Raw genomic sequence first — 12673 nt, 5'->3', positions numbered from 1 at the left:
CTTCCAACCTAAAGCATAGCATTTGTTCTCTTATTGGTGATTAAACTAAAGATTTACTGATCAAAGAAGTCAAGTCAAGTAGAAGACTTCCTTCTAGTTTATTGCAGTATGAACTTCCATAGAATCATAAGATCCACACACACACACAAAACACCTTGAAATTTAAATGTAAGTTGAAATTGAGTACAGTATTAGGGTCAGCAAACTTTCAATTTGTTTAAAAATAAAGACCTCTCCAAGATCAAGTTCATTCTGGAGTCATTGCACAGATACAGCCATGTAATTTTCATGACAGTAACACTGAGACTTCTTAACATTTCTTCAAGAGTTAGACTACTAGTTCAATTTTCCCACAACTCTGTAATTTTGTTGGACTAACTGTCCCAAAGTTACCCAATGACCTTCTAAACTAAAGGTGGACTTGATCCAGGATTTATTTAGTTCTAGTCTAGAATTTTAAATACTAAACCATTGCCTTCTTCCAGGATATTTTTTCCAATTTACCTGTTTAGACTAAAGTCCCGGGCTTTTCTAATGGTGTCTCATCCAAATATTACTTTACTTTACTTTTATTTGATTTATATACCGCCCTACTCCCAAAGGACTCAGGGCGGTGAACAGCCAACAATAAAATACATACATACAAAATTTAAAAAGCAGAAATAAAATCAAATTAAATAGTTTGGCCCAAACAGATTAAAACCCCAATCAATTTAAAACAAATTAAACTTTGAATATTAAAAATATTAAAAATATTAAAAATTATTTAAAAAGAGGGAGAAAATTAGGCCAGGCCCGCCTGGTGAAATAAAAAGATGGAAGGTGCGCAGATCCAGGATCCTCCGTATCTCCGGGGGGAGCCCATTCCAGATAGTAGGTGCCCCCACAGAGAAGGCTATCCCCTGGGGGCCGCCAGTCGACATTGTTTGGCCGACAGCACCCAGAGGTGAGATTCCAAAAGAAAAGAGCCTTGATAGCACAGGGGTTTAGTGCACCCTGTAATTAACACAGCTGCCTGCAATTTCTGCTGGTTCGAATCTCTCCAAGGCTCAAGGTTGACTCAGCCTTCCATCCTTTCTAAGGTAGGTGAAATGAGGACCCAGTTTGTGGGGGCAATAAGCTGACTTTGTATAAACATACAAAAGAATGAAGGCTATTGCTTAACGCATTGTAAGCTGCCCTGAGTCTCCGGAGAAGGGCGGCATATAAATCAAAAAAAAAAAAAAAAAAAAAAAAAGCTGGAAGGCAGTTTTGACACTGTTAGAGTGTCTGGCATTTGCTCACAACAGGTAGCCAATAACTCCAGCAATTTCCTAAACAAGGTACTTTTTCTCCCATGTGATGTCCTCTTTCCAACCCCTTGCTCTGCAATACACCCTGGAGATATCTACCATGATGATACAGTAAGCTCAAGTGAGAATTCTCAGTTGTGTTTAAGGCCTGCTTAGAATGTCTAGCAAACTGAAGAGATCACCAAGCAGTAAAGCTGTTTCTTCCTTTTAACTGCCAGTGGGGTGTGAACTGATCGGGTGGGAGCTTGGCTGTGTTCTGATTGGGTGGAGGTGTGTTCTGATTGAATGGGGGGGTTGGCTGTGCTCTGATTGGATGGGTGTGTGTTCTGTTTAGGTGGGGGCTTGGTTGTGCTCAGGTTAGTCTGAGTAGCTGGGGGATTTGAGCTGGTGAGCTGTGTTGCTGTTGTTTGGCTTCGTGTTCGTGGCCGTGCTACCTCTTCGTGGTGGGTGTCAGTCTGCTTCATGTATGGATTGGAGGGGTTTAAAGGGACTAATGATGCAGCTGTGGTCTGGCTTCTGGTCCGCCGTTGTGCCTCATCCTCAGTGTGGATTTGAGTCTGCTTTCTGCATGGATGTGTGGTCTTACATCCTGTGTGGCTCTCGTGAGTGTGGGTCTGGTGTCATTCTTTGTGTTAGGGACTCGTTTGTCAATAAGGGCGGGTTTCCAAATGGCTGGTAGGCGGGAGGTATCATCTCGTTTATTCATGCTGTGTGGACGTTTTTCTATCTCGATGGCTTCTCTGATTATTCTGTTGTTAAAGTGTTCGTTTTGGCGATAGTTCTGGTCTTTTTAAAGTCAATATCATGTCCTGTGGCTTTGAGGTGTTGGACCAGGGAAGAAGTTGGTTCCTCTTTTTTGACTGAGTTCTTGTGTTCTTCAATGTGTGCACTTATTCTTCTGTTGGTTTGTCCGATGTATGTGGTGGGGCAGGCGGTGCATGGGATTTCATATACTCCTTGATTTTCTAACTCAATTTTGTCTTTGGAGTTTCTTAGGATGGTGGATATTTTTCGGTTTGTGCAGAATGCTGTCTTGATGTTGTGTTTGTGGAGGATCTTGCTGATTCTATCTGTGGTGCCTTTTATGTATGGGAGGAGGGCTTTGCCGTTTTCTTGTTCTCTGTCTTGGATTTTAGTGGGGGTTTCTTTTTGGATTAGGTTGGTAATCTTATTTCTTTGGAATCCATTGGATGTTAATACGTTAGTGAGAGTGTGTAGTTCGGTTTTTAGGTGTTGTTCGTCAGCTAAGCGTTTTGTTCTGGAGATGAGTGTCTTGGCTACGGAGTTGATCTGTGCTGGGTGGTGGTGTGAGAGTGCATGCAGATAGCGGTTTGTGTGTGTTTTCTTCTGGTAGATGGTGTGTCCTAGGGAGCCATTAGATTTCCTGTAGACTAAGATATCCAGGAAGGGAAGTTGGTTGTTCTCTTCTGTTTGTGATCACAAACTCAAACACAAACAACTCTGGCTCAGATATGTAGATGACACCTTCATAATCTGGCCACATGGGAAAGAAAAACTGGACAACTTCCTTACACATCTCAACAGCCTACACCCCAAAATACAGTTTACCATGGAAACAGAAGAGAACAACCAACTTCCCTTCCTGGATGTCATCCAATGGATTCCAAAGAAATAGCCAGGTTTTACCTACGTAAGCTAAGATGTTCTACAGCCCTGGTTCTGTGAAATCTCATTCACAAGTTTCTGGGCTTTTTGTTTCTTGCTGACAAACAAGTTGCTGTTGTGGCTCACTGATGACACCTTATGAGGCAGAAATAGCTATCTGAGTCTCCCAAAGAGCAGCACAGAGTTGCTGTTTGTCAGCAAGAAACAAAAAGCCCAGAAACTTGTGAATGAGATTTCACAGAACCAGGGCTGTAGAACATCTTAGCTTATGTAGGTAAAACCTGGCTTTTATGTGCATATTCTTTCTAGCCAGGTTTTACCTACGTAAACTAAGTTGTTTTTCAGCTCTGGTTGTGTGAAATCTCATTCACAAGCTTCAGGGCTTTTTTTCTCTGTTGACAAACTGCAACTCTGTGTTGTTCTCTAGCTATCTGAGTCTCCCAAAGAGCAGCACAGAGTTGCTGTTTGTCAGCAAGAAACAAAAAGCCCTGAAGCTTGTGAATGAGATTTCACACAACCAGAGCTGAAAAACAACTTAGTTTACGTAGGTAAAACCTGGCTAGAAAGAATATGCATATATATATATATATGCCTTTCTCCCGTAGGACTCAAGGCGGTGTACAGTCAAGTAAACTATAGATACACAAACATCATAAAATTGCTAATTAAAATTATTATTATAACATAGTTTGGCCCAATTAAATAGAACCTAAAATTAGATAACATTTTAAAAACATTCACATGTTCATGTGTTTAGCCCCGCTTGTTGGAACATCAGGGTTTTGAGGGCACAGCGGAAAGCATGGAGATCAGGGATATTTCATATCTCAGGGGGCAGTTCATTCCAAAGGGTTGGAACCCTCACAGAGAAGGCCCTCCCCCTGGGAGTCGCCAGTCAGCATAATTTGACTGACAGTACCCTGAGTAGTCCCTCCCTGTGAGAACGAACTGGTCGGTGGGAGGCTATTGGTGGCAAAAGACGGTCTCGTAGGTACCCAGGTCCTAAGCCATGGAGCGCTTTAAAGGTGATAACTAACACCTTGAATCACACCCGGAAGACCACTGGGAGCCAGTGCAGCTCGCAAAGAAGAAGTGTTACATGGGCGCAATGAGCTATGCCCATAATCACCTGCGCAGCTACATTCTGGACCAGTTGGAGCCTCCGGGTGCTTTTCAAGGGAAGCCCCATGTAGAGAGCATTACAGTAGTCCATAAGGGAGGTAACTAGGGCATGAGTGACCGTGCACAAGGCGTCCCGATCCAGAAAGGGATGCAACTGGCGGATCAGGTAAATCTGATAAAAGGCACCCCTGGCCACGGCCATCAAATGATCTTCTAAAGATAGCTGTGAATCCAGGAGGACACCCAAGTTGCGGGCCCTCTCTGTGGGGAGCAAGATCTCATTCCCAATTGTCAGTGATGGTACCAGCTAACTATACCGGGACACCAGAAGCCACAGCCACTCGGTCTTGGAGGGGTTGAGTCTGAGCTTGTTTCTCCCCATCCAGATCCGCACGGCCTCCAGGCAACAGGACATCACAGCAAGGGCATCATTGGGGTGGTCTGGGGTGGAGATGTATAGCTGTGTGTCATCAGCATACTGATGAACACTCACCGCGAAACCACGGATGATCTCGCCTAGCGGTTTTACATAAATGTTGAACAGAAGGGGTGAGAGGACTGACCCTTGAGGCACCCCACAAATAAGGTGCCTCGAGGTCGACCTCTGCCCCCCTGCCAACACAAACTGCGAACGGTCAGAGAGGAAGGAGGAGAACCACCGAAGCACAGTGCCCCCTATTCCTAACCCCTCCAGCCGGTGCACTAAGATACCATGGTCGATGGTATCAAAAGCCGCTGAGAGACCTAATAGGACCAGGATAGAGGAGCAACCTCTACCCCGAGCCCTCCAGAGATCATCCACCGACGCGACCAATGCCATTTCTGTGCTGTATCGTGACCTGAAGCCCGACTGGAACAGATCCAGATAGACAATTTCATCCAGGTATCGGGATAGTTGTCGCGCCACCACACTCTCAACAACCTTCGCAACAAAGCGAAGATTGGAGACTGGACGATAATTTGATAATATAGTCGGGTCCAGGGAAGGCTTCTTGAGGAAGGGCTTCACAACCACCTCTTTGAAGGCAGTGGGAAAGACACCCTCACTCAGACAAGCATTTATAATTCCCTGGAGCCAGCCTCGTGTAACCTCTCGGGAGGCCAGTACCAACCAGGAGGGACACAGGTCCAATAAACATGTGGCAGCATTAAGTTTGCCCAGAATCCTGTCCACGTCCTCAGGAGCCACAGAGTCAAACTCTTCCCAGATAATGCTCTCAAGACCTGACCCCGTCTCCTGCCCTGGATCTACCCAATCAGAGTCCAGGACTTCCCGAATCTGAGTGACTTTATTATGCAGGAATTGTACAAAATCCTCAGCTCGACCCTGTAAGGGATCTTCCCGTACCCCGACCTGAAGTAGGGAGCGGGTCACCCTGAACAGCGCGGCTGGGCGGTTCTCTGCAGATGCAATAAGAGCAGAGAAGTAGCTAGACTTCGCTGCTCTTATCGCCACTAGGTAGGTCTTAATATAAGATCTCACCTGTGTTCGGTCAGATTCAGATCAGCTTGTCCTCCAATCGCTCTCCAGGTGTCTTTTCCGACGCTTCATCTCTCTCAGCTCCTCGGAAAACCAAGGAGCTAGACGCAATCGGCATCGGGTCAGAGGCCGCAAAGGCACGACGCGGTCCAAGGCCCCAGTAGCCACCCTGTCCCAGGTGACCACCAGGTCCTCAGTGGAGTCGTGAGCCAGAGTCTCAGGAAATGGCCCAAGCTCCGTCAGGAACCTTTTGGGGTCCATCAGGTGCCTGGGACGGAACCATTTGGTTGGTTCCGTCTCCCTGCAGTGGGTGGAAGTGACTTGAAAGTATGTATGTATATGTATATAAAATTTATATTTCGCTGATAAAGAAATAAAGGGAGACTAGTATAGATAGATATATACCATATATACACGTGCGCACACAGAGTTACCAAAATTATTTTCATAGTGATATTTATTTGGATTGGAAGAACTGCAAATATTTTCAGTTTACTCTCTCAACCAGCTCTCTACTTAAACCATTCAACATTATAAATCATGTATCTAAGAGAAATATATAAAAGCAGTAGGCAGGAAAGAAAGATTATATCTGTAAAGCTGATATAATTATAATGCTATGTACTCATAATAAATTAAAACTCAGAATATATATAACTATAAAGCAAGAAAATAATAATCTGTAATTCTTGACTAGGAGACATGGACTGCTATTCATAAGCAGAATGTAATGTACTTCAGTTTCATTAATATGTTCAAGAAAAATGCAGTTGGTGAATTATTCTCTGCCATTAATCCCAAAGCAATCCATTGCCTCTGGAATCATTTTTAGCGTATTTCTCCAGTACAATATACTGATTAAACATGCAAAGTCCTTAATGAAACATGAAAAAATATGGTCCTGTCATCAATGAGTATGCCTACCTATTTCTATACAACTCTTTTCTATTGGTTTATAAGATGCATTTGAAGGCGTATATTAGAAAGCTTTCAGGTTTATTTCACAACTTTTAGAGAAAGTGGCTAAATTGAGCAATCAGAGGGTCCCAGAAACAGCAACAAAAGTTCTGTGCTGAATATAGTGAGACTCATTAGGAGCAAAGCAGGTGACAAGCTTGTAGCAGATGTCTGAAGAAAACTCCAGAGAAGGAAACATTGAAAGAATGTGATAAGACAAGGTGTGGGCTGAGGGCATTTTTCTTTATGTCTTTCCATATTTGTCTCTACAGATTTTCAAGGAAACCACAGTTATAAGGGGGGCAGAGAATGCTACGAAAATATTACTGGCCACTAAAAATGGAGCTGGGCCAATATGTGGTAACTGGCCTTGGTGCTTCCAGTTCCTGGTCTCTTCGGACTTTCAGGAAAAGGCTGGGGCATGCACAGAAGCAAATTCCTCTTCCAATCCCCCCTCAATGTAAAATGTCTTCTGGGCTTATTGGATGGATAATCACGAAATAAATAATAAAAAAGGAAATAAATAATAAATAATCATGACATACTCTAGTCTAGAAAAGTAAATAATATTTGGAGAACAGGTCAGGTCAGCAGCACCATTTTTGGGATCAGCTCTCTTCCACATGACAAGTGTAGAAGTTTTGCATTTGCAGCCTATATTTCCAGACTAGGAAAATATGGAGGAAAATGTAAGTCTTTCTGCTTGCATGTGGAGATTTGGCAGACATAACATAACATGATGCAAGTAGAGACTATTGTTAGCCAGGTAGGAATAAAATGTAATTAGCCGCTTCATAAACTGGTCAATGATACTGTTCTATTAATCCTGAAGTGGTAAGAAAAATCAGACAACTATAACTACAGTTCATTAGAAAATTAGAAACTGGGAGAATGATAGGATTCTTCCCTTTACCAGCTGGAATAAAACAAGCAATGTATGTGATTATAGGCTCTGCATGTAGCTACCATTTGATAGATGGTCATTTTATTCACTCATTTCTTATTACATGTATGTTTCTCTTTTTCTCTTTGACATTTTCTATTTCTGCTAGACTCTGTGTGAAATCATATGATAGATAATTTTCCATAAGGATTAGCATTTGCCATTATTTTCCCCAGATAGATGCATAATTCTACCTAACAAAAAACTAAAATGCACACCCCCCATGCACCATTATGAATTATCTGACTCCCAACTGTTAAAAATCTAATTAAGGCAGGTCTTCTTGCCCTTTGCATAAACTATCATGAGCACACAAATCTCATTACACCTTTTTTTTTTTTTTTTGCTTGTAGACTACAATTCTATTATTTTGGCTCAAAAATCATTCTCATGGCAGTTCAGTGCAGTTTGTGAATAGTGAGTGCAGGGATTCCAACCATCTTATCCAAAACCTCTATGATGAAAGTGGCCATCTCATTTATTGTGCAGCTCTGTGCCTACTGAATAGGATCATTAACTCTGGCTTCAAAAGAAGGAAATAGCAAATATTTACAATGTGACCATCAATTGCATCTTTTCTTCAAAAAGGTCTTTGCTTGCTTGCTTGCTTGCTTCACTTTACATAAACAAAGAGATATAGAAAACCTTCCAGAATTCCAGGAGACAATGTAAACTGAGTGACAAGCTATTTCCTATCATCTTTGCAGGAGAAACAGAAAGAATTACATTGTTCTCCTGAGATCACACCTGATCACATCTCATTTTTGCAGAAACCCTAATGTTACCGCTTTGTAGCATGACACCAAACAATAGCACACAGGTATCTGGATCAATGAATGTGGGGGGGAAAAAGTGACAAGAAAATTCAAGTTTCACATATGTTACTCTCATCACGTAACAAAAGAGCATCTTAAATTCTAGCTGAAAAGCTGGCGGCAACGCTAAAATGAAGCCTGTGGGGCTATTCACACAACTTCATCAGCTACTTCAATACTGAGATGAATTCAAAAATCAAACTCAGTCCACCCTGGGGCAGGAAAGGGTGAGTTTTGGCCAAAGCCTGGGTTTAGTTTGAGTTAAATATCCAGTTAGTTGTGCTGTGTATCCAATCAAGACTCCCAAGAAAAAATTGAAGACATAGAAAGATTCAGAAACGTTCCCCATGATGTAATTCACAATCAGGACCTGGAAACCAAGAACACAATCCAAATCCATAGGCAGCCTATATTACCAGGCCAAATCCTTAGCTGTCTGCCTACATAAGGAGTATGTTCTGATCTAGTCAATGTAATAAGGTGCTACCAGGATCACCAATAAGGAAATATACCTAAGTTATGTTTGTTATTGTCACACCTTTCCCAGATTGGACTCCTAAGAAAGAAAGACTCTCAACTTCATTTTTGCCAAGGCAGCGGTGGGTTGCCCCAGTTCAGACCAATTCTATAGAACCGGTAGTAAAACTGGTGGAAGGCTCCACCCACTGACCCTGATGTCATCAGAAGCGATCTGCACATGGGCAGAAGCAAGGTGCGTGCGCAAGCAAAGCAAGCATGCGCACACGATCCCGTTGCGAACCGGTAGTAAAGGTAAGTAGAACCCACCGTTGTGCCAAGGGTATACTTTTACTAAAAGCCAAATGATTACAATACAGTACAGCAAAGCCAGAACAAAAAAAAAATACCTGTGAAGGTTTCCTAGTTAACTTTCTCCTTCCCCTTTCCCTCCCCCCTCTGTTATCTCCCTATTGTCCAATTATATTCAAAAGACTTGTTTTGATACAGTCCCTGCATCGGCAGACTAGATGGTGAACCATTACATTCTACTCCCAGGCATCTGGCCTCGGGATGCTGAACCAATGTCATGGGAAAGCACATTGAGTAGTTTCTGTTTCCCCCTCCCAGCAACTTCCTCCTTCCTCCATGGCAGGCTGGCATCTAGCAAAGTGAGGCTGAAGTGCAGGATGACAGTTGTGACAGTTGTGCACTCAGGACCTGGGAGATTTGGCACAGGTGCTCCAAGTGATGAGCTGTTGAACACTTTTTGCATGATAGTTTAGAATGTTTAGTCCTTATAGGATGGTTGGTAGGTTTTCCTGAACAGGAAGGACTGCTAGCATGCTTCTTATTCAGATAAACCAACAAGAATTTCCTGAATTCTGTGTTTCTTTACAAATAAGCTTGAGAGCATTACATTTTTAAAAATGTAATATAGCTTATTTAAAATAATAATACAACTTTCCCCTCTCAAGTCTGTGTCTCCCAAGTCATGCTTCTTTTCTTTCTTGATTTTTCTTTGCTGTATAACATTGTTCCTTTCATATTCAGTATTATGAATTAATCAAGTTGATAGATGAAGGACCATGCAAATCACTTGATGTGGACAAGGTAGAAAAAGAAGAAAAAGTTATTACAGCCATTAAAGATGAGAATTATATGTAATTCTGAATATATAATTGACTACTTTTTAAATGTGTACTCTTACCTATATTATAATCTCAAAAAACTACATGATGGATTTATAAAGTCCCTGGCCCCAGAGGTGAGGAAGCCCCCAGTCTTTTGGCTTTCCACAAAGGGATTAAAATTTAGCTCTGCAACCTTGCATTAGGGGCACAGAAGACCACACAATGATGGGGATGGCTAGCCCTTTGAGAGCTACCCTCACTTGTAATACTCCAACATTAAACTGCCATCATAGGATTTTTGATGTTTATTTATTCTATAAATTTATTCTTAATTTGAATTAAATTTTAATTCAATTAAATTTTAATGTTCATTTTATATGTATTTTATATTTATTTATTTATTATTTATTATTCGAATTTCTATACCGCCCTTCTCCTTTCAGACTCAGGGCGGTGAACAGCCAAAATAAAAACATTTATACATAAATACGATTAAAAATAGATTTAAAATAATTAAATTTGGCCCATAGTTTAAAATTTATCAATTTAAAATCCATATCAAAATTTAAAACCAACCATAAAATCATAAAATCAAGAGAGACCGGCTAACTGAAAGAGATGAGTTTTTAGGGCCCAACGAAAGGTCCGGAGGTCGGAGATCACTCGTATCTCTGGGGGTAGATTGTTCCAAAGGGTAGGTGCCACCACAGAGAAGGCTCTCCTCCTGGGGGTCGCCAGCCGGCATTGTCTAGCCGACGGCACCCTGAGGAGGCCCTCTCTGTGGGAGCGAACTGGCCGGTGGGAGGCAATTGGTGGCAGAAGGCGGTCCCGTAAGTACCCCAGCCCTAAGCCATGGAGCGCTTTAAAGGTGGTCACCAACACCTTGAAGCGCACCCGGAAGTCCACCGGAAGCCAATGCAGCTCGCGCAGGAGAGGAGTCACATGGGAGCGCCCAGTCGCTCCCATAATCCCCCGCGTGGCCGCATTCTGCACCAGTTGGAGCCTCCGGGTGTACCCCAAGGGGAGCCCCATGTAGAGAGCGTTACAATAGTCCAGACGAGAAGTGACGAGTGCTTGAGTGACTGTGCGTAGGGAGTCCCGATCCAGAAAGGGGCGCAACTGGCGTATCAGGCGAACCTGATAAAAAGCCCCCCTGGCCACGGCCGTCAGATGCCCTTCTAAGGACAGCCGTGCATCCAGGAGGACGCCCAAGTTGCGGGCCCTTTCCGTGGGGGCCAATGATTCACCCCCAATAACCAGCGATGGTGTCAGCTGGCTATACCGGGACGCCGGCAGCCACAGCCACTCGGTCTTGGAAGGGTTGAGTCGAAGCCTGTTTCTCCCCATCCAGACCCGCACGGCCTCCAGGCACTGGGACATCACTTCCAAGGCATCGTTGGGATGGTCTGGGGTGGAGATGTACAGCTGAGTATCATCAGCGTACTGATGGAACTCCACCCCAAAACCACGGATGATCTCACCCAGCGGCTTCACATAAATGTTGAACAGGAGGGGCGAGAGGACCGACCCTTGTGGCACCCCACAAACAAGGCGCCTCAGGGTCGACCGCTGCCCCCCTGTCAACACGGATTGCGACCGGTCGGAGAGATAGGAGGACAACCACTGCAAAACGGTGCCCCCCACTCCCAGTCCCTCCAGCCGGCGCAACATGATACCATGGCCGATGGTATCAAAAGCCGCTGAGAGGTCTAACAGGACCAGGATAGAGGAGTAACCCCTATCCCGAGCCCTCCAGAGATCATCCACCAATGCGACCAATGCCGTTTCCGTGCTGTACCCAGGTCTGAAACTGGACTGGAGCGGATCCAAATAGACAGCTTCATCCAGGTACTGTGGAAGCTGTCGCGCCACCACACTCTCAACAACCTTCGCAATAAAGCGAAGGTTGGAGACTGGACGATAGTTAGCCAAAACAGCTGGATCCAGGGATGGCTTCTTGAGGAGAGGCCTCACCACCGCCTCTTTCAAGGCGGCCGGCAGGACACCCTCACTCAAAGAAGCGTTGATAATTCCCTGGAGCCAGCCTCGTGTAACCTCCCGGGAAGCCAGCACCAACCAGGAGGGACACGGGTCCAATAAACATGTGGTGGCGTTCAGCCGTCCCAAGATCCTGTCCACGTCCTCGGGAGCCACAGGATCGAACTCCTCCCAGATAACATTCTCAAGGCCTGCCTCAGTCATCTCGTCTGAACTAACCCAGTCAGTGGCCAAGTTTTCCCGAATCTGAGTTATTTTATCATCCAGATACTGTACAAAATCCTCAGCTCGGCCCTGCAAGGGGTCCTCCCGCGCTCCCAGATGGAGAAGGGAGCGGGTCACCCTGAACATGGCGGCTGGGCGGTTATCTGATGACGCGATAAGAGCAGCAAAATAGCTAGATTTCGCCGCTTTTATCGCCACTAGGTAGGTCTTAATATGAGACCTTACCAGTGTCAAGTCAGATTCGGAACGACTGGCCCTCCAACCGCTCTCTAGACGTCTTTTCCGGCGCTTCATCTCTCTCAGCTCCTCGGAGAACCAAGGAGCTAAGTGAGTTCGGTGCCGGGTCAGAGGCCGCAAAGGCACGACCCGGTCCAAAGCCCCGGCAGCCGCACTATCCCAGGCGGCCACCAGGTCATCAGCCGAGTCGTGAGCTAGAGTTTCAGGAAATGGCCCAAGCTCCATCTGGAACCTATCAGGATCCATCAGGCGCCTGGGGCGGAACCACCTGGTCGGCTCCGCCTCCCTGCGACGGGGTGCGGCGGTCAGAAAGTCAAGTCGAAGGAGCGAGTGGTCAGACCATGACAAGGGTTCAGTATCTATATCCCCTATATCAAGGCCACTCAACC

General features: G+C 44.6%; 1 long non-coding RNA gene across 1 annotated transcript in view; it reads left to right on the top strand.

Moving 5' to 3' along the window:
- The first annotated feature begins 1651 nt into the window (after positions 1–1651).
- Positions 1652–12673, top strand: part of LOC117680236 (uncharacterized) — a 61885-nt gene continuing 50863 nt past the window's right edge. Inside the window, exon 1 of the long non-coding RNA XR_015729238.1 lies at positions 1652–1735. This is a non-coding gene — a long non-coding RNA (uncharacterized LOC117680236). The remainder of the gene's footprint in view (positions 1736–12673) is intronic.

This window comes from Pantherophis guttatus, chromosome 8 (genome assembly GCF_059756535.1).
Source record: "Pantherophis guttatus breed Tessera chromosome 8, ASM5975653v1, whole genome shotgun sequence".
NCBI classification, from domain to species: Eukaryota; Metazoa; Chordata; class Lepidosauria; order Squamata; family Colubridae; genus Pantherophis; species Pantherophis guttatus.
The sequence above is the reverse complement of the archived record's forward strand: the minus strand, read 5'-3'. Positions and strand labels throughout refer to the sequence as shown.